Source organism: Rhinoderma darwinii, chromosome 1, assembly GCF_050947455.1.
Source record: "Rhinoderma darwinii isolate aRhiDar2 chromosome 1, aRhiDar2.hap1, whole genome shotgun sequence".
Classification (NCBI taxonomy): Eukaryota; Metazoa; Chordata; class Amphibia; order Anura; family Rhinodermatidae; genus Rhinoderma; species Rhinoderma darwinii.
Window position 1 is genome coordinate 431,550,987 of NC_134687.1, and position 24,904 is coordinate 431,575,890.

Consider the following 24,904-nt stretch of genomic DNA (forward strand, 5'->3'; position numbering starts at 1 on the left):
ATATTCAAGTACTTTATTTGAGTAGGGGGTAGTTGATTTACAAACATCAAGAAACACTGGTGTAAAGGTTACCTGTGTGTGGCTGCTATCATGAGATGCCAGCCATTGGTGGTTTGCTAGAATGCCATCCATGATCCCATAACATAGTAAACAATCTCAGAAACCAGAATACTATTGCATAAGAAGAGGCCAGCACTGGAGGGGTGTAATGCGGTGCACAGCCAGGAGGTGGCGATGAACGTCAGCGACACCCTATTCCCTTATCTTCTGCCACAGGTTGCCATGTTAACAAAGCCGCTTCCAAGCCTTGGCACCGCCTATATGCCTGACAAACAAGCTAGGTTGCGCGGCCTTTGTCCGTGCCGGGGTTCCCTGTGGAAGGCACGGCCGGCCAGTGGGCGTGGCCTGGAGTCATTTGCAGCAGGTTGGGTTGGTCGGGTGGAGCTGCCTCTAGGCAGGTGGAACATGGAGAAAGGGGACGGAAGACAGTGAGAGCAGACGCCTGGGAAACAAAGAGGGGACGAGGCAGCCGGCCAGGTAAGACTGCTCTGTAAACTAGGTCACGGCAAACTTTCCAACTCTCGCCTGCGTACTTGTAATGGGCGGGGGGCTGTGGTCCGATATTATACACCTGTATCTGGGGGGCCCCTTAACACCTGACCATTGATATCCGTAGTATTGTCAGCAATGGTTAGAAGCACGGGCAGTGGCGCTGGGACACACATGCCTGGAATACTGAGACTGTTCCTTTATGTGTGGGCTGCAGCCACCATTTACTATTACTGGCTGCTTTCTAGTAGCTGTTACTAGACTTTGTAGTGCTCCGCAGCTGGGAATCCCACTAATATGATACCCAGATCAGAGGTAAGTAAGTGTATGTACAGCTCAATAGGGAATGATGCCTATGCCTCTCCAGCTGTGGTGAAACTACAACTCCCAGCATGCAGTCAGGACATGCTGGAAGTTGTAGTTCCACCACAGGTTGCCGATCACTTCTGTAGAGGTTATTGCTGCACATTTCAGTGGGCTGCGGACACTAGTGAGACTAGACACCAGTGATCCACAGTTTGTTGGCCAGGTGTTATTCAGCTTCTTAAGGGGACAGTCACCGCAATGTCAATCTAGTCTACGTTTGATGTGCATTTGAATACAATCTATTGTTCCCTGTTATCAGCCATTTCAGTTTTTGTTTTTTTTTGTTTTTTTTCTTCAATTGTATTATTGTCAGGAAGTCCTAAAGAAATCTGTCCCTCTATGATCGCTACTTTATCTCCAGATCTGAGAACCTCCAGAAAGATTGACATGCAGATTTGTGATTAATATTAGCTGTACTTTTCTAAGTTTACTATTCTATGGTTCGTGAATGTCGTCCTCTTCTGGAATCCCTTTATTCTTCTGGGGCCTTCGGAGTATTTGTAATTTGCTGATGTCCTGTGTCCCTAAGGCCAGTTTCACACCAGACCTCCTGCGGTTCTACTGAAATGAGCTTCTGAAATCTGTGGTTTATCTTTGGGATACAAAAGTAGCAACCGGATTGTTTACTACAATAACTGGACTATTTATTTATTTATTTCATTCGATTTGATAAATTGCTATTTGCTCTATTTCAGTCTTCAAGATCTATTTGTAAACTATAAGGCTACGATCAATACTTATATACTGGCGGATCCATGGCAGAAATCTGAGGCTTAGCTCCAATTTCTGCCGTGGGTTTGATGCGTGGCAGATCCGCTAATAAGGCTAATCCGTGTCTGGAAATCTGCCGTCTTCGCCACAGAATCTGCGTCACCAAGCACACCGACGTGGATGCCCCATTGAGATAATTGGGGCGCGGATTTCTGTGCGGAGCGGATCATAAGGATGGTACACGCAGCTTCCATCCCCAGGATCGGCTCTCGCATGTTTCTTATTGTTGTTACACTAGTATTCCCAAAAGGTAAACTCAATTTTTAGCAGACCACGTCCATGTTTTCTGACACCTACTACATTCTTGTATTTGTCAGAGAAGTGGTTCGGTTTTTAATTTACAAAAGCTTCACCACTAGTGTTACGTGTATAAGGCCTCATTTACACGAGCGTATTATACGCGCGTGCGACGCGCGTGCTTTTCACGCGTGTCGTACGCACCTATAATAGTCTATGGGGCTGTTTAGACGATGCGTGAATTTTGCGCAGTGCGCGTGCGTTGCGTAAAACTCACGACATGTTCTAAAATCGTGCGTTTTTCGCGCATCACGCACCCATTGAAGTCAATGGGTGCGTGAAAACCACGCATGCCGCACGGAAGCACTTCCGTGCGAACTGCGTGATTCGCGCAAGAGCTGTCAAACTCCTGAATGTAAACAGAAAAGCACCACGTGCTTTTCTGTTTACAAACATCCAAACGGAGTGTCAAATTCGAGATGAGCGCACCGAACTTCACCGGGTTCGGCAAAACTCGTTTTGCCCGAAACCGGTAAAAAATGTTCGGGTACGCGACGTCAGGAGACAGTCTCTGTCCACGGTGCTGAAAGCGTTAAACTGGTTCAGCACCATGGACAGTGACTTCCGCTCCGAAAATCCATGAACCTGTAAAAAAAAAAAAAACGTTCTGACTTACCGATAACTCCGGTCCGACCTCCCGGGATGACAGTTAAGTCCAAGTGACAGCTGCAGCCAATCACAGGCCAAGCACAGGCTGCAGCCAATCACAGGCTGCAGCGGTCTCATGGACTGCGGCGTCATCCTGGGAGGTGGGGCCGGATGACGAGAGAGGGACGCGTCACCAAGGCAACGGCCGGGAGACCGGACTGGAGGAAGCAGGCAGTTCATGGTAAGTTTGAACATCTTTTTTTATTCACAGGTTGGTGTATATTGTGATCGGCATTCACTGTCGAGGGTGCTGAAAGAGTTACTGCCGATCAGTTAGCTCTTTCAGCACCTTGGACAGTGACGGGTGTCGACTAGCCTCATCTCTATGATGGCGGCTGCGCGAAAATCACGCAGCCGCGCATCATACACGGATGACACACGGAGCTGCCAAGTGCCTTTTGCGCGCGCAAAACGCAGCGTTTTTTGCGCGCGCAAAACGCACACGCTCGTGTAAATGAGGCCTAAAAGTGGCGGTGAACTAGGGCATCTATGGCCATTTTCGCAGGTTGCGCTGTCATTCCATTCTAGTAAGGGTGCAAGTGTACTCGAGAAACTCTACACCTACATAGTATGGGATTCTGGGCATTCTTTATAAAAACCTAGAGCACCCCTTTAATGTTCATAGGGTAATGGGCTGAGTATATGACTAACTTGGCAAGCGTGACTCACTTTATTGGGCAGAATATTTAAACACAAAAAAAAACAGCTAAGTTTTTAGTGTCTTTTACATTTGATGTCCACTTTGTCAGTGTCTGTGTGGTGATAAATTGAAGGATTATCATTTCAATAGGAAATATTCCCTTATTAGGTTATATCAGTCACAATATTCCCATGTACAGTAATATCTGTGGTATCCAAAGGTCAGTGCACTCCTACTGTGCCTATTCCGCATTCAGCAAATCATGACAGGGAGGAAGAAAATGAAGTAAACATGCTGTCTCCCTCCCTGTCGCCCTATTACACCCCCTCACGTCAAAACATGGACCTTTTGGGAGAAATCAAAGCAGAAAAGGGAAATTCCCATCCCCCCCCCCCCCCAGCAGTGTGCTGAGGAACATGGACCCCACTGTTTATACGGGATGTGAAGTCTTGTTTGTAACTGGAGTTATGGTGTAAAAGGACCGAGTGCTAACAATAACAAAACTTTCTAAAGGAATTCAGTTTCAGGTTGGAGATTTCAAAAGCAAATGCTGTGCTGTAAAATCTGCTCTTATGTCTAGAGTAAGGCCCCATGCACACGACCGTAAAAAACCTCCGTTTTTGCGGACCGCAATTGCGGTCCGCAAAAACGGAGCCATTTACTTTCATTGAACACTGACACCTTTCCGTAGCACTACGGAAGGGTGTCAGTACCGTGGAAATGTTCCGGGAATTATGGAACATGTCCGTTCTTTCCGTCCATGTCCGTTACTTTGTATGGGAGCACGGCCCGAAAATGCGGCTGTCAGTCAGCGGCCGGCCGTGCCCGCAATCGCGGGCTGTGATTGCGGGCACGGTCGTGTGCATGGGGCCTAAGGGTATGTTCACACGCAGTGTTCTCAGACGTAATTCAGGCGTTTTACGCCTCGAATTACGCCTGAAAAAACGGCTCCATTACACCTACAAACATCTGCCCATTGCTTTCAATGGGTTTTACAATGTTCTGTTCCCACGAGGTGTCATTTTATGCGTTGCTGTCGAAAGACGGCGCGTAAAAAGACGCCCGCGAAAAAGTGCATGTCACTTCTTGGGATGTTTTTGGAGCCGTTTTTCATTGACTCCATTGAAAAACAGCTCCAATAACGTCCGTAAAATACGCAGTGAAAAACGCGAGTAGCTACAAAAACGTTTGAAATTATGGAGCTGTTTTCAGGCGAAAACAGCTGCGTAATTTCAGACGTATTTTGCTACTGCGTGTGAACATATCCTTAAGCAGAACTGTATGTTTGTTTGTCACTGGTACACAGGGCAGCTGCGTCCGGAATGGATCTTAAAGGGGCTCTCCGACATGTCTAACATACTGTAGATGACTTCCACCCACTGATTCCCAGGAAAAAAAATAGAATTGGCGCTCGATGATGCATGTGAACCTCTTCTGTGTTGGTACAAGATTTCTGTCAGGCTCCTTGGCAGCACCGTTGATTTCAGTGGAGCCTTCTACCAGGTTCACATGGTGCAGGTTTTAGGACGTGTCTTGGATTTTGCACAATTTTTTTTAATTCAGTTGACTGGGATAAATCGCCATAAAAAAAACTTGTGGATTTACAATGTGGAAAATGTCTGGATGTCTAGCAGAATTTTTCACTATAATTCTGCAACCTGTAAACCCGGCCTGATCCAGTTTCATATTTTTCGCCTTTTTTTTCTTTTTTTTCGTTTTTTTTCTTTTATCCCCCCCCCCCCCCCCAAAAAAAAATCTCATGGAATTTATGAGAAAAAAATACTTATGTGCCTCTATGTAGAACCAGATGTACAGTATGGGCCCGAAGAACTGCCACGTTTCTGAGCCATAAAATGACATATATTGTACTTTGTATAGTAGCTTCTTGTGTTAAAAGTTGGAAAAACTTTCCAAACACCGCCATAGGGGTTTGGATGCATACAGAAGGGATGCACCCCATTTTTTTCTAAGGGGGAATCATTGGGAGTCCCTTCTCACAGACCTCCACCGCCTGCTGCAGCAGTGACTTGACATAAGATAACATAGAATGTATATGTATGCTGTACTTTGAGAATAGCTTGTCTGTATTTCTGTAATGTAGCTTCAGTCTCGTGTGTACTCCGGCCGCCATTCCGCGAAATGAAGAACTAAACCGTGACGTCTCATTGCCGCCTGTATTGGCCTACTGTGTTTGTTTGACAGGATTACCGCTCGCGATCACAGTATCGTGTATTTTATTTTTATGCCTTATTGTGTTTAGGAAACTTGTCGTTGGAGAATTCATTGTTCTGTATTTTAGTGATGACTTTTGTTCTGATCATAATAGGCTGGATTGTCTCTGGCATTGCCTTTTATAGAATTCATATAAGACTTCTAGGCACAGGACTATTCAGCATGGGTTTTATGCTCCAGGAATGAACGTGAGGCTTCCACAATGGCAACTATGTACACAGAAGAGATGTTAAATATGGAGCTAAAAATAAGCTGTCCAAATATTATTCATGGATTTTCTGGAGGTCCTGTAGTTGGAGGTTCTGGTTAGATACGCTTTATTATTCTGATTTATACGTGCTATATTATTTATATTCATTTCTGATATGTTCTTCTGCCTGTTCATATTGGGTGTTGTCGTTGATTTTTATGGTTTGTTTTTTGTTTTAGAAAGGAGTTTAATATGTTACCAGTATGAACTCACAAGCATAATAAGGGGTGAATAAAAGAGAAAAACATTTCAAACAACCGAAGATAAGCTACTTCTATACAATCGATATCGGCATACAAATATTTTATGGGATAAAACTTCATTAAGATGTCCAATCAGAAAACTGGAGAACATCAGAGGGCTGGAAAAGCCTCTACACCAGTGGTCTCTAACCCGTGGATCTCGAGCTGTTGGGAGAATACAACTCCCAGCATGTTCTGATTGTCACAAACTAGGAGTTGTAGTTTCACAACAGCTGGAGAACCACAGGTTGGAGAGACCTAATCTAGAGAAAAGAAGATGGTTAGTAGGGGAAGATAGGAGGCACCCCACCTCCCCTTGCAAGATAGGAGGCACCCCACCTCCCCTTGCAAGTTGAACCTCATTGTGATTTTTATCCAATAACTAGAGTGAAGTTAAATATTTGTAACTGCTACGATCTTCTTTTCTTTTAATGAAGTGTCTTCAGATGTCTACTACGATTTTAAAATCCACAACTTGCCCTATGCATCACAGATACATGACTTATTCACACAGTGCAGTTTATCAATGCATTTTCAGGCTGGATAAGTGTTTTCTTTATTCTTTTCTCCCCTTTTATGTTCCAAGCCTTTTTTTTTTTTTTGTCTAAAATATGCAGACGACTTCCATATCAATTGAATGAGTAAATCAGCATGCAAAGACACATGCAAAGTGTGTGGATGTCTGGTGGAATTTTAAGCTGGTTAATAGGGAAGTCAAATTCTGCCTCTGCCGTTTGCAAAAATTGCTGTGATTACACTGTGTATCCGCGGTTTTAAAAATGCCTAGACTTACCACTTGCGGCGCGGGAGGACGTCAGGACATAGAGACGCCGGAAGAGCAGGGACGCGTTGCTATGGCAACACCCGGTGAGGTAAGTATAGGCCTCTTATTTTCTTAGCGGCTGTTTTCCACAGCATAAAATCCGGCTAAATATACGCACACTATTTGGTGCAAATATTTGACTGGATTTCCCTGCATGTTCTGAGACGTGTACGCTGCAGTCTTTTCTGCAGCGTGTGTGCCCTGTGTGAACATATCTTAGTCGTCCCACACACGAGCGTGTTTGGTCCATGATATACGGTCCGTATGTCGGCCGCATTTCCCGTACCGAACACACTGCAGGGAGCCGGGCTCCTAGCATTGTAGCTATCTATGACGCTAGGTGTCACTGGCTCGCTGCGGGACAACCGTCCCGTACTGTAATCTTGTTTTCAGTATGGGACAGTTGTCCCGCAGCGTGGCAGTGAACCTAACGTCATAGATAACTATGACGATAAGAGCCCGGCTCCCTGCAGCGTGTTTGGTCCGGGAAATGCGGCAGACATACGGAGTGTATATCACGGACCAAACAGGCTCGTGTGTGGGAGGCCTAAGGAGTTCTATCCACAATTTGCTTGGCTGTTTCCGTTATGCCCACATGCAAGTCCACCTCTCCATTCATTCTACACAAGGGTGCAACAGACAGTGGTACCCTCCTGTGGATAAGCCTGAAATGCCTAAGATGGGAATACCCCTTTATGGGCTCATGCAAACCGCAGAACTGTGTGCATGGAGGCCATATGGCTCCCTAGAACAAAGCAGCACAGCCCCTGCCGGGTACCATATGTATGGAGATTTACTCTCCTCTAAAAGCAATGCCGAGCCTTTTTGCTGGATTTCGTAAGGGAGAATATGGAGGTACAGTAGGGACCAATACACTTGCATGGGCTCCGTATTGTGGCACCATACAACTCAGAGGTTGCATGAGTTCTAAGAACGATCATACTGCGTTCTAGGTCTATTTCTGTCATATTAAAAATATAATGGGTATACTTTTCCATCATGTCCCTCCCTTCTGTATTTTGTTCATGTTCATACTGCAGCATGTAAGCATATGGCTTCCGTGGTATTATGCTACTGCGTATCCTTGACTTTGCCTGGAAGGTTTGTTATGAGTAGAGATTTCTCATTTCCATCTGCTGTGTTTTATTTGTGCCAGAAAAGGCCTGTCAGTTGGGTGGGTCAGGCCCATGGGTATACTTCTCAGGATCATACACTGGCCATCTGGTCTTTACTGACCATGTTACTTCCAGATCTTTACTGCTGTTGATTTTCAGTTTACAGTGATCTTCTTGCATGGCTTTAGGGCATATACTGTATGGTTTACTTGGGTTTCGTCTTTTCTTGTTCTGTTCTATTTTTAGGGTATGTTCACACGCAGTAGCAAAATACGTCTGAAATTACGGAGCTGTTTTCGCCTGAAAACAGTTCCTGATTTTCCTTTTTTTTTTTTTTTAACAACTTGCGTTTTTTGTGGCGTATTTTACGGACGTTATTGGAGCTGTTTTTCAGTGGAGTCAATGAAAAACGGCTCCAGAAACGCCCCAAGAAGTGACAAGCGCTTTTTTTACGCACTGTCTTTTTTTCAGCGACGCGTAAAATTACACCTCATGGGAACAGAACATCGTAAAACCCATTGAAAGCAATGGGCAGATGTTTGTAGGCGTAATGGAGCCGTTTTTCCAGGCGTAATTCGAGGCGTAAAACGGCTGAATTACGTCTGAAAGCAGTGCGTGTGAACATACCGGTTCACACAGTTTTTTTTACGAGTTTTTTAAAGCGGAAACCGCGCTGCAAATCTCACCAAAAACCGTCCGAAAATGCCTCCCATTGATTTCAATGGGAGGCAGAGGCGGTTTTCTCCCGCGAGCCGGGAGAAAGAAGGGACATGCCCTATATCCGCGCGGTTACGCCTCTGACCTCCCATTGACTTCAATGGGAGGCAGAGACCGCTTATTTCGATGCGTTTTATGCCCGTGGCGCTCAATGGCCGCGGGCAAAAAACGCAGCAAAAATCGGCATGCAGGCAGAGGAAAATCTGCCTCAAACTTCCAAACGGAATTTTGAGGCAGATTTTCCGCCTGCAAAAAACTCTGTGTGAACCCAGCCTTATTCACATGATCATACAACATCACAGTGCCTACAGTGGTTTTTTTTTGACTGGTGTCTGTTGGCAAAGTTTTTCACATGAACGGCTGTTCAAGTTAGTGTTTTTTTTTTAATATATAACTAAAGAGCCACATTAAAAAGGATCGTGCAGCTTTATATAAATGTGTCTTTGTAATTGCATTAAAAGCTGCCTCCCGAGTGCCACCGGTTGGAGAATCTAGTGATGACATGTAAATACTTTCTATGTTAAGAAGCCAATACTTCACAGACTTTCACGTGTAGGGCTTATTTTGCTTGTTAAATCCCACCACATAATAGTTTTACTGCATGCCCTGTTTGGTTGCTTCATATGTGTCGCTCCAAACAGCCATGGTGTCCCATGTAATGCACTGATGAAGGCTCACAAGCCTGAAACTGCACGCAATTTACTCTGCATTATCGGTGCCTAGTATAATAAAAGTAAACCGGAGATAAACTTGCGTACAATGTCAATGGTGTCGGGAGGACTTTGCTATTGGTGCCCCATATAGCCAAACAGCTAGCCGCTATGTTGGGGCATATGGCACGCGGTACACTGCAAAGTCAAATGATGCACAACATGCTAGTGAAATACTTACCATAGCCCTAATATACTTGGTTTGGTCAACACCTCTCTTCCCAACTCTTTACTATAGAATTAGGGAGAAGAGCAGCTGCCAAGCACCTCGTACTTTCGGGCACACTAAAAAAAATGGGAATTATTCTCAAAGGCAAATTTTGGAAAGCTTCATACTTGTACATAGATATATGTTTTTGGTGAATAATTGAGCACAGGAGAACACCTCGCCCAACCAGCAATGTGATTTGAGGTTCGTCAAGGATGTCATATTGTGCAAAAATGGAAAACCGTTCCATACCACATCTTTGCACCACTGGATTGATTTTCTGCTCCCTCTTTCTGGACCAATGCGCCCAATTCTTCATTTTTTCTCTGGACGATAACTTCACTAGCCTGCTGGAGAAGCTTAAGCCAATGTCGTATCTGCCAAATGTTCTTGAGCAAAAACATCCTGTAAAGCACCCTCCACCGATCACTATGATACGTGAAAGTCTGACGGGCTTGCTTTCGAAGGCAGATCAGTGAATAAAATAATGAGGTTGTCAGGGGGAAGAATCTGAGAGCGAAGATTTGTGAAGTTAAGGGGGCAGATAAAGGCAGTGTATGTATACTCTCATTATTATATGTCATATTTTTCCTTCATATTGGTTCCTTCTCCAGGTTGGGCTCACAGTCTAATTTCAGTGACACATATAAGAAGCCATCGAGCCAATTTTATAGGAAACCAGTTAGCATCTGAAACGAACCCTTGTGAATATGCAGAGAACATACAAATTCTATACAAATGTCTGCCTGGTCAGTCATACTCAGGGCCGCAAGATTGCTACTCTGAGCCAGTGTGGCACTGTTAATATGTATAATGCACTATCATTTTGACAAATCCCTGTTACTTTAAGAACTGTGAATCTATGGAATAGCCTACCGCAGGAGCTGGTCACAGCAGGGACAGAAGATGGCTTTAAAAAAGGGTTAGATAATTTCCTAGAACAAAAAAATATTAGCTCCTATGAATGTGTAGAATTCTTGTTTGAATGTTGATCCAAATTTATTGCCACTTGGGATCAGAAGAGAATTTTTCCTTTTTAGGGAAGATTGGTTAATGCCTTTTATGGGTAATTTTCAGATTTATTTTATTTAAACCTTCCTCTGGATCAATAGGGGTAAAACAAAGTTCCATACATTTTCCCATCTCTTCCCTTTCTCCCATCCCTTGGTTGAACGTGATGGACATAATGTCTTTTTTTTTCAACCGTACGAACTATATAACTAATATTGCTACACGTAGTCTATATAAGATTTTACTATACTATGCAAAAAAGGTTATCCTCAATAGGAAATACAATAAAAAGTCCTCACGCAAGGCATGGTTCCATAAAGTAAATCGTTTACTGTCTTTGTATAACCTTGCATACACTGCTCATGGGTGCACTGGTAAATTCCTTAAAATCTAGATAAATACATGGTCCTGCTACAGTCTCGGGGAGGTTTCTTTTTTTTTTTTCTTCACACTCCCATAATATTACTAATAGGGTACACCGCCTATGCCTACCTAATCCTTTTGTTAGTATCGCTATATAACCTTCTTTTCCCCCCCTTTTTTTTTTTTTTTTTTTTTTAAATTGTGTTGCTCCGATGTTGGGGGAATTTTTTTAGTTTAAAAAAAACATTGATATTGTCACATCTAAGTTAATATTCTTGTAAAATATCACACACCAAAAACGTTTTTCTTTTTGTATGTTTGCTATATTATACTGCGCTATTCTGCATGACCTCAAATTTGTGATTTGCTGAATAAACATTCCTTTAAAAAATGACAAACCCCGTTAAATTCCATACCAAATTGCTTTTGACTATGCAGAATCTGCACTTTGAAGTGAAAATCATGTAGTTTATAAAAGTCCTGAATTGAATCATGGTCGTGGATCCAATACCATTTAGGGCCTCTTCTTTTTCCTCAAAACTTAGGCCTCATGCATGTGGCCATATTGCAGATGTGTGTTGTATAGATCTGGAATATGAGGCCCATACTGTACCTCAGTATGCCTCCTTTTGCATAAGTAGGAACACATTTGCTTTTTATCTCATGAGTTCTGCAAGAAAAAAAAATCCTGTAAAATTCTAAGCATCAGCATCTTTAGCTAAATTTGATATCATGCTTCTTCATATAGGGTGGAATTTACAGCTTTACGCCGGTTTTCAGGCGTTAAAGGGGTTTTCCCATGTAGGGCGTTTATGATCTATCCACAGGATATGTCAGATGCGGGTCTCCCCTCTGGGTCCCAGATCTATCCCTAGAAAGGGGCCCCCTAATCCCCGTTCTAGCTTTTTGTGTTCACGCTGCCTCCCGGCCACTTCCTGATTACATGGCCAGGCGTTACGGAAACCGCATAACTCGCTGAGCTACGCGGTTTCCGTAACGCCCATAGAACTGAATAGTAGTTACGGAAACAGAGCAGCTCACATGCTACGCTGCTTTCATAACTGCCATTCACTACAATAGGAGTTACGGAAACCGCGTAGCTCAGCCCGTCCTAGAGATAAGTGCGGGTCCCACCTCTGGGAGCTGCATCTATCTGACATTTATGGCTTATCCTGTGGCTATATCATAAACGTCCTTCATGGGGAAAACCCCCTTTAAAGGGTTCAAATTATGGCATCCACCATATTTGTGCATTAATTTGCGACTTTTGGGTGGTTTATGCCGGCCACACCGCTTTTTAAAAGGTGAGTGGGTCATAGTGAAAGGGGAGGGGCCACCCATGGCCCGACCGACATACTATAATTTATTCTAGAAGATTTAACTTTGTGGCCAATGGACCGCACAAGTTGCAACAAATTTACTATAATTTACACCAGAATACTGATGTAGATTTAACTTCATGCACGAAGATAAAACACCAGTTTGACACATTTATTAAGAGCTGTGTCTGTTAATAAATTTGTCACATCTTATTCCTAAGCGCTTCAGTCTAAGGGTAAGTTCACACAGGGCGGATAAGCTGCACAATAAGAGTACACATCGTATTCGCCCTGGCACCTGCAGGGAGTTTCCGGCTGATAAACCGCACCAAACTGTGTCCACTGTGGAAAACGGAAGAGGTGAAAAAAACCAATACGCGCATACTTACACTCTGACATCCTGCAGGCCGGCCTCCTGGGATGACGCTTCATTTTTGCTGCGGAATCGCAGCTTTTCTGCCGCAAAAATTGCAACATCTATTTGTTGTGGGTTTTACATTTCGGTTGATTTCAATGGGGAAAATCCGCAACAAAAAAGCAGCGATTACGCAAATACTATTGACATGCTGCATTTTAAACATCCGCACCGCAGGTCAACTTCTGAACGTTTTTTCCCGCTGATCATTTACGTAGTGTGTATGAGATTTGCACAAAACTCTGCTGCTACTGTATTATGCTGCAGATTTCCTGCAACAAAATCCGTTGCGGAAAATCTGCAGTATTTACGCTACGTGTGAACCTGGACTTAGGCTGGCGATTTAAACAACAGTTTTAGTAAATCTGACCCATAGTGTTTGTGTGCGTGTTTAGCCGTACTGCATATTCAGAGTAGTGTAACGAAAAAGTAATAAAAAAAAGTTGTCGTATTGTCAAAAGGCCCTTATACCCCTGGCCAATTGTAGACATGGCAGCGATCAGCCTATGAACGACCCAACGCTGGTTCATCTACAAATTGTATCGTTTAGGCAGCATAAAATATGAAAGTTGTCGGCAGCACATCTCCCTGTGTAAAGAGGGAGATGTGCTGCCTACGTGATAGAAATGTATGGTGACGAGGTGTCTCGATCGGCGCTCGTTTTACATGTCGCGCCGTATAAGACCACCCTTACTATGGGCAACATCAGTAAATGAAACGGATATATAATTTTTTTTTTCTAGTATGTCCGGCACGGTACTGAAATAGGTTAATCCGGACATGGCTTTAGTTTGAGTGTATGTTCCTCCTTTTAGCAGTTACAGAATTTACTCTTGTATGTCTTCCTTCTATTTTGTTGCGATATTTTTTGTACTTGACTAGATATATTTGGAGTATTGTTCTGACCCCATAGTGACTCTCCAGCATGGAACTGAATTTGGATTGTATAAATTACACACCCTCTAATGAAAGCAATGTGTTGAAGTATGCAATATTCCGCTTTATGTAGAATTTCTCTGCAGTGCCTTACCCAGTAATGCTTTTGATGACACTGATGGTAGAGGGAAGCTGGAAAACACTTTTTTTTTTTTTTTTTGCTAATCCACCCTGCTCAAACTGGTCCTTTTCATGTATTCTTCAGAAGAGATGTGTGAGTGGAAATGCTTAATACTGGCTATGATGTCCTCAAGGTTGAAAATAAATGGTTGTTACATGGACCTGTCGGAAGTGTAGCTCTGCAGGAACAGCAGTCTATGGACCTGACCTGTCCATGCAAGTTATTGTTCTGCTTTTGCTATGATGAGATTTATTATTAATTATTATCATTGTGTTTAGACTGGACATTGTTTACCATAGTCACATAGTGCCACATAGGCCTTATTCACACAACCGGGTCAGAGTGTCGGTCGATAAAAATGGCAGTTTTTCCCGTCAGTTTTGCATCCGTTCCGGGCTGTGTTGCCGTTTTTGACCCATTTTGCATCTGTTTTTGTCCCTGTCCATTTTAAAATCGGCTGAATTTCATTTGTACATTTTTTGCGCCACACTGCCCTCTGTAGATAATGCCACACACTGCCCTCCCTGTAGGTAGTGCCACACGGCCCCCCCCCCTGTAGGTAGTGCCACACGGCCCCCCCCCTGTAGGTAGTGCCACACGGGCCCCCCCCTGTCAATGTGTGGGTAAATAAAATTCCTATTTTTGGATGTGCTGCCTTTTTCCTTGAACAGTGAAGTCAGGGACTTCTCCTGGAGCGGAAACACCGGCCACTGGACACCGTGACGTCAAGCACTTCTGAAGCGGAATCCCTGGCCACAGCGTTGCCGAAGCTGTGGCCGTGGATTCCGCTCTTACAGGGAGCAAAAAAATACCCTCCTTCCTCCTTCTTCCTATAGACTTCTATGGGGGCCGGGAGAACGGGCGAAAATTAGGGTACGTTCACACTGAATTTTTTGCAGGCAGAAAATTCTGCCTCAAATTTTCGTTTGGAATTTTGAGGCAGATTTTGATCTGCCTACATGCCGTTTGCCGCGTTTTTCGCCTCCGAACATTGAGCGCCGCGGGCAAAAATGCCACAAAATATGCTTTCTCTGCCTCCCATTGATGTCAATGGGAGGTCAGAGACGTAAACGCCAGAAAATAGGGCACGTCGCGTCTTTTTCCCGCGAGACGGTCTTTCCGTTCGCGGAAAAAAAACTCCTCTGCCTCCCATTGAAATCAATGGGAGCCATTTTCGGACTATCTTTGGCTCGTTTTCTGACGCAGTTTCCGCGTCAAACGTGTAAAAAAACTCAGTGTGAACTGACCCGTAAAAGGTTGCAGAGTCAAAGTAAAAGGCATTGTCTATCTTATATTGACTAGATCACTTGTCCTCCTGTGCTTTCCACCATATTTGTCGCTCACTATCATTTATTAGGACATTTACCACCAGCTGCACACAACATTTTATTGTGTGTCCACTTGTGCCTCTCCAGATGTATTTTCAATGCCCCATATAAATCAGTTCTCCCTTTCATGCTGTCGTTTTTTGTTTTGCAGTAATGGAAAAAGTCACGGTGGGTGGATTGACAGTCTAGCAAGTTAATTTATTGTCCACGTGCCCTCCTGTATGTTGTTTTTTTTTTTTTTCTATCTTTTACTGAGCATTTCTTTGGATTGGCTTGGTCTTGCTATTTTTGTGGTCAGATTGTGTTTAGATATCTGGATGGTTTTTGGTCTAAAATAAAAAAATAATAGGTTTGGGACGACACACGGATGGCTAAGTAAGATAGATTCCCAGTCACTTAAAAGTTTGGCCAAATATCCAGCTTACAGTTGCTATGTTACTATCTTTTTTCACTATCAACTCAGTCTATATGATTGTAACCTTCTTTTAATGCGCACGCTCCACAGTAAGGCCTTCTTCCCACAAACGTATTTCACATCTGTGTGCTGTCCACTTAACAGACCGCACACTGACCAATGCAATTCAATAGGAGGACTATTCACACATCTGTGTTTTTTCATGAAGCATGTATCCAGTGCGTGTAACTTACCGCATGTCCCATTCTGGTCCGTTTTTGCACATCAGACTCGCCTATTACAGTCTATGAGTGCGTGAAAAACATGGACCGCACATTGACGACATCCACGTGCTGTTTGTTTTTCACACCAGTTGCTAAGCAAATGCAGAGCAAAAAAAAAGCGTAAATCCAGGAAGTGCCTGCAGAGGAGAAAAACGTACGACACACGGAAGCAACACTGACACGACATTGACCGTCATATGCATGAAAAAAAGGCCCATTATTTGCGGTCGCAAATCAGACACGCTTGTGTGAATAAGGCCTAAGATCCTTTTACACCAGCCCATTTTGGACATATCAACGAGACAGTTCGTTGATTGGCGCTCATTTGCTCCTTTTACTTGGAGCTATGATCAGTAATGTATTGGGGCGAACGATTGTTACTCTGATTGCTCGTCCCCATACATTTCTATCATGTCGGCAGCACGTCTCCCTGTTTACACAGGAAGATGTGCTGCCGACAAAGATAACATTTTCTGTTTCAAGCATTTCATCGGCGGATCTTTGCCAGATTTGTTTAAACTGGACAATGATCGGGAACGAGCGTTCTGTAAATGCTCGTTTGCCCGATAATGGGCCCATGTAAATGGACCTTCATTGAGAATCTCCGCTTGAACCGGGATGTAGAAAGGAGCCACAAAAATTAGGACCTGTCCTATTTTTTTAATTTACAGACCATGAGAGCACGGTCTGCAAACGCAGGTGACTGTCCGCGGCCATTCGTGCCTGTAATCGCAGACTGTGGTTATGGTTACGGCCCTGTGCAGAGGGCCTAAAACGGTCACTGAGCACAATGAGGGAGCACCACACAAGCCGATATGCTTCATCTCCTGTGAGATAGATGAAACAAAAAGACATATGCTATGGACAAATGTAAGCCTCTAGTTCTTTAGCTGGTTAACAAATATCCCCTACTTTAATTTCTAAAGGATCTAAAAATCGAAGAATGACGTTTAGAGGGTCTGTGAATTTAGATGCAGTTATTGATAGAAGTGTCAATAATGTTCCCTATGTATTATTTATTCTATACAAGTAACACCGTAGTGAACCTGGTTGTTCTGTTCTGTCCTGGCAGGCAGCATAGGAACAGCATGAACCAATCGCCAGATGCTCACAGCAGCAAAGACATACATTACACTGCTTGCTGTGACAGTCTAGCTTATTAGTATGCTGAGGATCAATGCTCTTCCAAGGTCTGGAGGTAAGCTCTTGCTTTACTAACACTATAGACTGTTAAGCATTTGCTTCATGTCCCTCTTCCTCCCCATCTTCACGCCTGCTGATTCTCATCTACAAACTACTATGAAGTCCGCTCTGCATCATTTAACTTGCATGCTTGGATACGTTTAGAAAAGTGAGCTTTTAGAATGCAGCTTCATGTTCAACGTTGTTAGAAAATCAAACATCACAAAAAAATGATCCAAAAATAAACCTTTTCCAAGAGTGCGGGTGCATGCAGTGCAAAGCTGCCTGCAGGAACTTTCATGGCTTTGTAGCGCAATGTTTATGGCAGATCCTTGTCTCAGGAATGGTCTTTTTCTATCTGCTGTGATGTAACTATTGCATAGCCAGTCTTTTTGAACATTACCATTTCTACTGTCTTTACAAACATCTGTGATGGGTAGTTCTAAAGAGCTCAAAGAATTCCTGCGTGGTACTGTAATAGGATGACACCGTCGCAACAAGTCAGTTCGTGAAATTTCTTCCCTTCTAGATGTTTAACGATCAAATGTTAATGACATTATTGTAAAGTGGAAGTGATTAGAAATCAGAGTAAGTGGCAGACCATGTAAAGTTATAGAGCAGGGTCGCTAAGTGCTGAGGCGCTCAGTGCATAAAAGTTGCCGAATAAATAGCTTCAGAGTTCCAAACCCCCTCTGGCATGATCATTTGCACAAAAACTGTGCGCTGGGAGCTTCACGGCATGGGTCTCCATGGCCAAACAGCTGCATGCAAGTCTTACATCACCAAGCACAATGTGTGAGTGCTGTAAAGCACGCCACCACTGAACTGTGGAGTGAGGAATCACCTTTCTCTACCTGGCAGTGTTATGGATGAGTCTGGGTTTGGTGAATGCCAAGAGAGCGTTACCTGCCTGACTGCATTGTGCCAACTGTAAAGTTTGATGGAGTGAGCAGGTGCTTTAAATAATAATAGCCACTCCCATTGGTCTTGAGGGGAGTGGTGTGTGGTGCATGGGATGTGTAGTAAGAAATAATAAATGGTGTGTGTGCAAGTGTAATACTATAAGTGAAATATAGGGGGCAGTAATGAGTGAAGTGCCTCAATAGAAATAAATGGATAATGGGGTGCAAGTGAGTGAAACATGGAGGGATAGTGTGTACGTCATGAGGCACAACGTGTATAGCCAGGTAGAAGCCTATTTGTGACGCCTTGATAGTTCATAGAGCGGGCTACCCTGCTTGCTATGCCAAACAACAACACACCATGCTCTCCCAGCATCAAAGACACGGCTGTGTCCAAGAGAAGCGAATATATGTAGTAATGAAAAATACCTGGGGTATTAGTAATCATTTTGGCCAAAAGGACGCAAGCTCGCAATCCACGACAAGGATCCCCAGACTTGCGAGTCCCTAACTCCTTAAATGGAACAGAATGTTCCTGATGCACAAACAGAACCGATAAAAACAAGGGGACATATACAAAAACACCGAAAAAGGCCATACTTACAAATGGACTTGTTGTTTGGCATAGCAAGCAGGGTAGCCCGCTCTATGAACTATCAAGGCGTCACAAATAGGCTTCTACCTGGCTATATACGTTGTGCCTCATGACGTACACACTATCCCTCCATGTTTCACACACTTGCACACCATTATCCATTTATTTCTATTGAGGCACTTCACTCATTACTGCCCACTATATTTCACTTATAGTATTACACTTGCGCACACACACTATTCATTTATTATTTCTTACTACACATCCCATGCACCACACACCACTCTCCTCAAGACCAGTGGGAGTGGCTATTATTATTTAAAGCACCTGCTCACTCCTTCATCAGCGTTTCTGACCTGGCTGTGTCCATTTGTAAGTATGCCCTTTTTCAGTGTTTTTGTATATGTCCCCTTGTTTTTATCGCTTCAACTGTAAAGTTTGGTGCAGGAGGGATAATACTATGGGGTTGTCTTTTTAAAGATTTGGCCTAGGCACCTTAGTCCCAGTGAACGGAAATCTTAATGCTACATCATACAAAGACCTTTTGGATAATCATTTGCTTCCAACATTGTGGCAATAGTTTGGAGAAGGCCTATTTCTGTTCCAGCATGACTGTGCCCCATTGCATAAAGCAAGGTCCATAAAGACATGGTTGCGTGAGTGCGTTGTGGAAGAACTTGACTGGCCTGCACAGAGCCCTGATCTGAACCTCATCAAACACTTTTGGGATGAACTAGAACAGAGATTACAAGCCAGTCCCTCTGTGCAAAATCCGGGCCTGACCTCACAAATGTTCTTCTGGTAGAATGGGCAAAAATTCCCGCAACGTTGTAGAATGCCTTCCCGGGAGAGTGGAATCTGTTTTATCTGCAATGAGGGGGGGGGGCGCGACATGCCCTATTTTCTGGCGTTTACGTCTCTGACCTCCCATTGACATCGATGGGAGGCAGAGAAAGCGTATTTCGTGGTATTAATTCCTATGAACTAGAAATGTGATGTCATAAAAGCTCCTGCAGGTGTCCCAACAATACTTTTGTCTATATGGTGTATGTTGATTTCACGATTTTGTTGTGCTGACTGATTCTCTAGAACACCCATCGTTTCATGGTCAGGTAATCCAGGTATATAAAATGCTTATATGACCTTGACCTACATCACTGTGTGCACTGCTCCTTTCCTTCAGCAGCACAGGGTTCTATGACTTGGACAGATATATAATTTGCATTGGAATGATCAAAATATGATTTGTTCCAGTTCTTTTAAAGGAAGGATTGAGAAACCGTGATGCAAAAGATTCTAATTATAGACCTGTATGTATAAGCAAATAACGTGGACTTGTGAGGTCTACCTCATTTTACTAACCTGTTTCTTGTTTGCATTGACTGCATGTTGTAAGCTAGAACATCTGTTGATGTACCTACCCCAAATACCAATGTATGAGTGATGCATGTCTGTGGATTCACACCCTGCAAGTAACCTTTCACCACATGTCGCTGGCTTGCTGCCCATATCTCAGATGCATTAAGAAAAGGTTTATATATAAATTCCAAGCTCCTGAATCGCTGTGAGTGCGCCCTAGTTCAAAGTATGCTTGTCTGTTATCGATCATAAATGTACAAATCTGAAATATCTAGATTATACATTTTTTCACAATTTGGATTTTCATGGGCAGTTGTAGCATTGGACCACGGGCAATTGAATTGCATTGCTTCGATAAAGCTAATGGATATGACACTTGCTGTCTGTAGCCTAATACCTTATTCACACAACAGGGTTTCCCGGCCGTGTGGCGGCCGTGCATAAAACAGCCGTCACACGGCCGCAGTAGGGACAATAGACCCCTAATGGGGCTATTCACACGACCAATTTTTTTATTTTGAAGGCCCGGGAAACCCGGCAGTCAAAAAAATGGGACATGCCCTATTTTCAGCCGTTCGCCCGGCTCCCATAGAAGTCTATGGGGCCAGGTAATACACGGCCATCACTGGAATGTGTCCCGAGTGACGGCCGTGTTTTCCGTCACTCGCTCGCTCCCTCTCCTTATCCTCCTCACAGTGCGAAGTGCATAGGAGCAGGAGGGTATTTTTTTTGCTCCCTATAGGAGCGGAATCCGCTTCAGAAGTGCCTGACGTCACATATATGGACACAGTGACGTCAGGCACTTCTGAAGCGGAATCCCGACCCTATGGCCGGTGTATCCGCTCCAGGAGAAATCCCTGACTTCACTGTCCATATATGGACAGTGAAGTCAGGGACTTCTCCTGGAACAGTGGCGCGATCTACAGACAGGTAGGGGGGGGGGGGGCTGCTGTGTAGAACTACCTACGGGGGGGCTGTGTGTGTGTGTGCCACAACCTACGGGGGGGGGCTGTGTGTGTGTGCCACCACCTACGGGGGGGGGCTGTGTGTGTGTGCCACCACCTACGGTGGGGGGCTGTGTGTGTGTGCCACCACCTACGGGGGGGGGCGCTGTGTGTGTGCCACCACCTACGGGGGGGGGCGCTGTGTGTGTGTGTGCCACCACCTACGGGGGGGGGGGCGCTGTGTGTGTGCGTGCCACCACCTACGGGGGGGGGGCTCTGTGTCTGTGTGTGGTGTGTGTGTGGTGTGTGTGCGCGCGCCCCACACCACCTACGGGGGGGGGGGGGGCGGCTGGGTGCGTGCGTGCGTCGCTACCTACGGGGGGGGGCCCTGTGTGTGCGCGCGCCTCTACCTACGGTGCGGGGGCTGTGTGTGCGCGCCTCTACCTACGGTGGGGGGTGGCTGTGTGTGCGCCACTACCTACGGAGCGAAGTGTGTGGGATTTTTAAATGGACAGGGAAAAGAAAGGATGCCAAACGGGTCAAAATCGTCCGTTAAAAACTGCAACACGGCCCGGAACGGAATCATAACAGATGCAAAACGGTCCAAAATGGCCGTTTTTATCGGCCGACACTCGGATTCTGTCGTGTCCGTATGCATTTTTGTAGTGTGCCGATATGAAATATTTTCTCTTCACAAAAGTTGCAATATTCTACGTGGCCCTACTTGGGTAAACATATAGCAGGCCTGGGGGGGTTTCTACGTATGGGATCCAAAATACTAACAACCTGCCATTCAGAAGGCCTATCGTAAGAAGCAAATTGCGTAGATGCTCTCCGCTGTATACCAATTCCTAGTGTCAAACATTATGCTCCTGAATTGTGCCAGCCACAGAACTCCTATAATGCTAATCTTGCCAGTCTGAGATAAGCAGAAATTTGTTGGACAGACGTGGACACTTCCATAGGGAGAAATGTGTGGAGTTCCACAGATTTCTGGGAACTTGGGACTTTTGGAACATGGGTGTAAGGGGAAGGAGGCCACTGATGGGAGACCGCCACCAATGCTTGTGATATTAGTTAGAGGTGTTGACAAAACCACTGGGAGTTCTTACTTGTGGTCTGGTAACTACTTGTGATGCCTTCCCTGTAATTAAAGAATATTACTATGTTTTTGTTCTGGCAAGTCCATATATATTTTATACAGGGTCGTTCCAAGGTGAAGCTACTCTTTTAGGCCACATGCATATGATGCAGATTTTCCGCAGCGTAATTCAGTACCAGCACATTAAATGAGATATCAAGTAATCTTACTTAAACAATGCAGAATTTCTCTGCACGCAAGTTGACCTGCGGTGCGGATTTTTAAATCTGCAGGATGTCAATTTATCTTGGGTTTCCGTCAGAATTGTATCTGACCAGTATATGGGGGAGAAAAAAAATACCCTCCCCAAAATCCACAGCATAATATCTGCACTTAAAAAAAAAAACAACTCAATATTAAGTGCGGCTTTTACCTGCAGAATTACCTGCGTTTTATCTGGGGGGGTTTTCCGCAACGTGTGCATGTAGCCTTAAGGAACCCTGTAGTTTACAAGCTATGGAATTGGTTAATTTTACAGAGGCCGCATTCTTATGAATATTGGTTACTTAAAGAGGCTCTGTCACCAGATTATCAAATCCCTATCTCCTATTGCATGTGATTGGCGCTGCAATGTAGATAACAGTAACGTTTTTTTTAAAAACGATAATTTTTGGCTACGTTATGAGCAATTTAATATTTATGCAAATGAGCCTTTCTAATGGACAACTGGGCGTGTATTGTGTTTATAACATCTGGGCGTGTTTACTTGTTTTACTAGCTGGGCGTTGTGAATAGAAGTGTATGATGCTGACGAATCGGCATCATTCACTTATCGTTACCACCCAGCTTCTGGCAGTGCACAGACACACAGCGTGTTCTCGCGAGATCACGCTGTGACGTCACTTCCTCCCACAGGAACGTCATCGCGTCGGACGAGCGAGGACACGCTGTGTGTCTGTGCACTGCCAGAAGCTGGGTGGTAACGATGAGCAGTGTATGATGCTGATTCGTCAGCATCATACACTTCTATTCACAACGCCCAGCTAGTAAAACAAGTAAACACGCCCAGATGTTACAAACACAATACACGCCCAGTTGTCCATTAGAAAGGCTCATTTGCATAAATATCAAATTGCTCATAACTTGGCCAAAAATCATCGTTTTTCAAAAAACAAAACCGTTACAGTTATCTACATTGCAGCGCCAATCACATGCAATAGGAGATAGGGATTTGATAATCTGGTGACAGAGCCTCTTTAATTCACAGATTATATCACTGTACCCTGACTGGTGCTTTGTGATGTGATAAGCTTCCTTCTTGTATTATTGAGTTTGCTCCCTGTGTTTTTGTTACAGGCTCACACACATGGGTAATACAATGACAGGAAAGACCGATTAGATCCCAGGTGGGAGAGCATTGTTTTTGGAAACTCCTTTCTTCCGCTAGTGTCAAGTATCATTTATGACAAAAAATAAACTAAAATAATGATGAACAAAAGCGTGAAACAAATACGTCTGTGTAAACAATCCCTAACTGGGAACTCCATTGAATTTTACAGTATTCGTAAAGTTGTCCAGATATTGTATTGTTCCAGTTATGCCGTTGAGATGGGCTGTAAGACAATATCGGTTGCAATATTCTCTCTGTAGCGCTGTTAAAAATCTAAATAGAATATAATAAATTCTTCAAACTATTAGTTATTCAAGACCCTTAGGGGTGTTTTCTCCTGTCACTACTAAAGGGAGTGCCATTGACCCTAACGGGCAGATTCATTACATAGTCTATTACTTTGGTAGTGTTGTTTGAACTCTTTTCGGCAATGTTATTTGGGGACCATACGGTGCACCGTAAGGTCGGGGGGACATCAATGAAAGGTGCTGCACAGGGCACCTTCCAACCGAAGGCCAGCCGTGAAAATATTAATCTTGAAACAATGTTACATAAAAGGCAGAAGTTAGAGAGAGTTTTGTGAAAACCGCTCCAATGATCCAGGTTATAGAGAGTGGAAGGGCACTTACGATGCTAAATGATTGTGTTTTTCACCCTTTGGCACTCCAGCATTTTTTATTTTTTCCTCTCTGACTTCTAAAAGCTATAACTTTAAAATGTTTCAGTTGACAAAGCTGAAGGAGGGCTTGTTTTTTAAAGTAAGAGTTGTAGTTTATAACAGCATTAATTGTACCATATAATGTACTGAAAAACGTAAGTAAGAATTGTGTCGTGGAATAAAAACCTGCAAAATAATATAATGCCACACCAACCATCTGGTGTAATGAAACAATAAATCAAAGGTAAGTGACAATTCGGAAATAAACGGCACAAACACAGCCAGAGTAGACCAATTACCTGGTAAGTTCGCCAACTTGATAGATGTGGTTATCGGTCATAAATAATTTATGCACAACATATACTTCAAGTTGAAGAAATACGTCCAGGATAGATATCAATATAGACCTGCAAGTAGTTAAAAATCAAAGAGGGGATACTCCTCCGCAAATGGTGCACCTTCGCCAAGGTGAATAAGCTGATTAAGCCATGTGCTATAGGCTTGGTAGAATTGACGAAGTCTGTTTCGTTGCAGGGTAGATCAGTCCCTTCAATATGTAGGTATCCTCAATCCGTTTTCCACTGCGGCAGGCAGCGTAACATATAACTGTACAGTTGTATCGGACGATACTGAGGCAAGGAGATCGATAATATACAGCTTCCGTTATCGCCACTGTCAAATTCCAGGCCACTAGGAAATATCACAGGCTGATCGTATGAGGCAGTCTGCAGAGCAGCTCATACAAGTATATAGTTAAACACGCGGGATCCTGGGCGTGTGACATCAAAGCATGGGTTACGTGTGCTGACGTGTTTCATCACCACATGACAACTTCATATTTATTTTCGTTTTCTCACCATTTTCTGACACCCATAATGTTAATTTTTTTGTCGCAGAGGTGTGAAGGCTTGTTTTCTGAGGGATGAGCTGTAGTATTTTTGTATTGGTACCATCTTGGGCTACATATGACTCATTGATCACTTTTTCTGACATGTTTTTGCAAGCTAAAGTGATTAAAAAAACAGCAATTCTGTCTTTTTTTTAAATTTATTTT

The 24,904-nt window shown here is 43.9% G+C and overlaps 1 protein-coding gene across 2 annotated transcripts in view; it reads left to right on the forward strand.

The window, feature by feature from the left end:
• The first annotated feature begins 335 nt into the window (after window positions 1–335).
• The window catches only part of KIAA1671 (KIAA1671 ortholog), a 261,817-nt gene continuing 237,248 nt past the window's right edge, over window positions 336–24,904 (forward strand). For both annotated transcript variants that reach the window (XM_075830747.1, XM_075830756.1), the window contains exon 1: window positions 336–537. The gene's annotated coding sequence lies outside the window, so the exon portion shown is untranslated. The remainder of the gene's footprint in view (window positions 538–24,904) is intronic.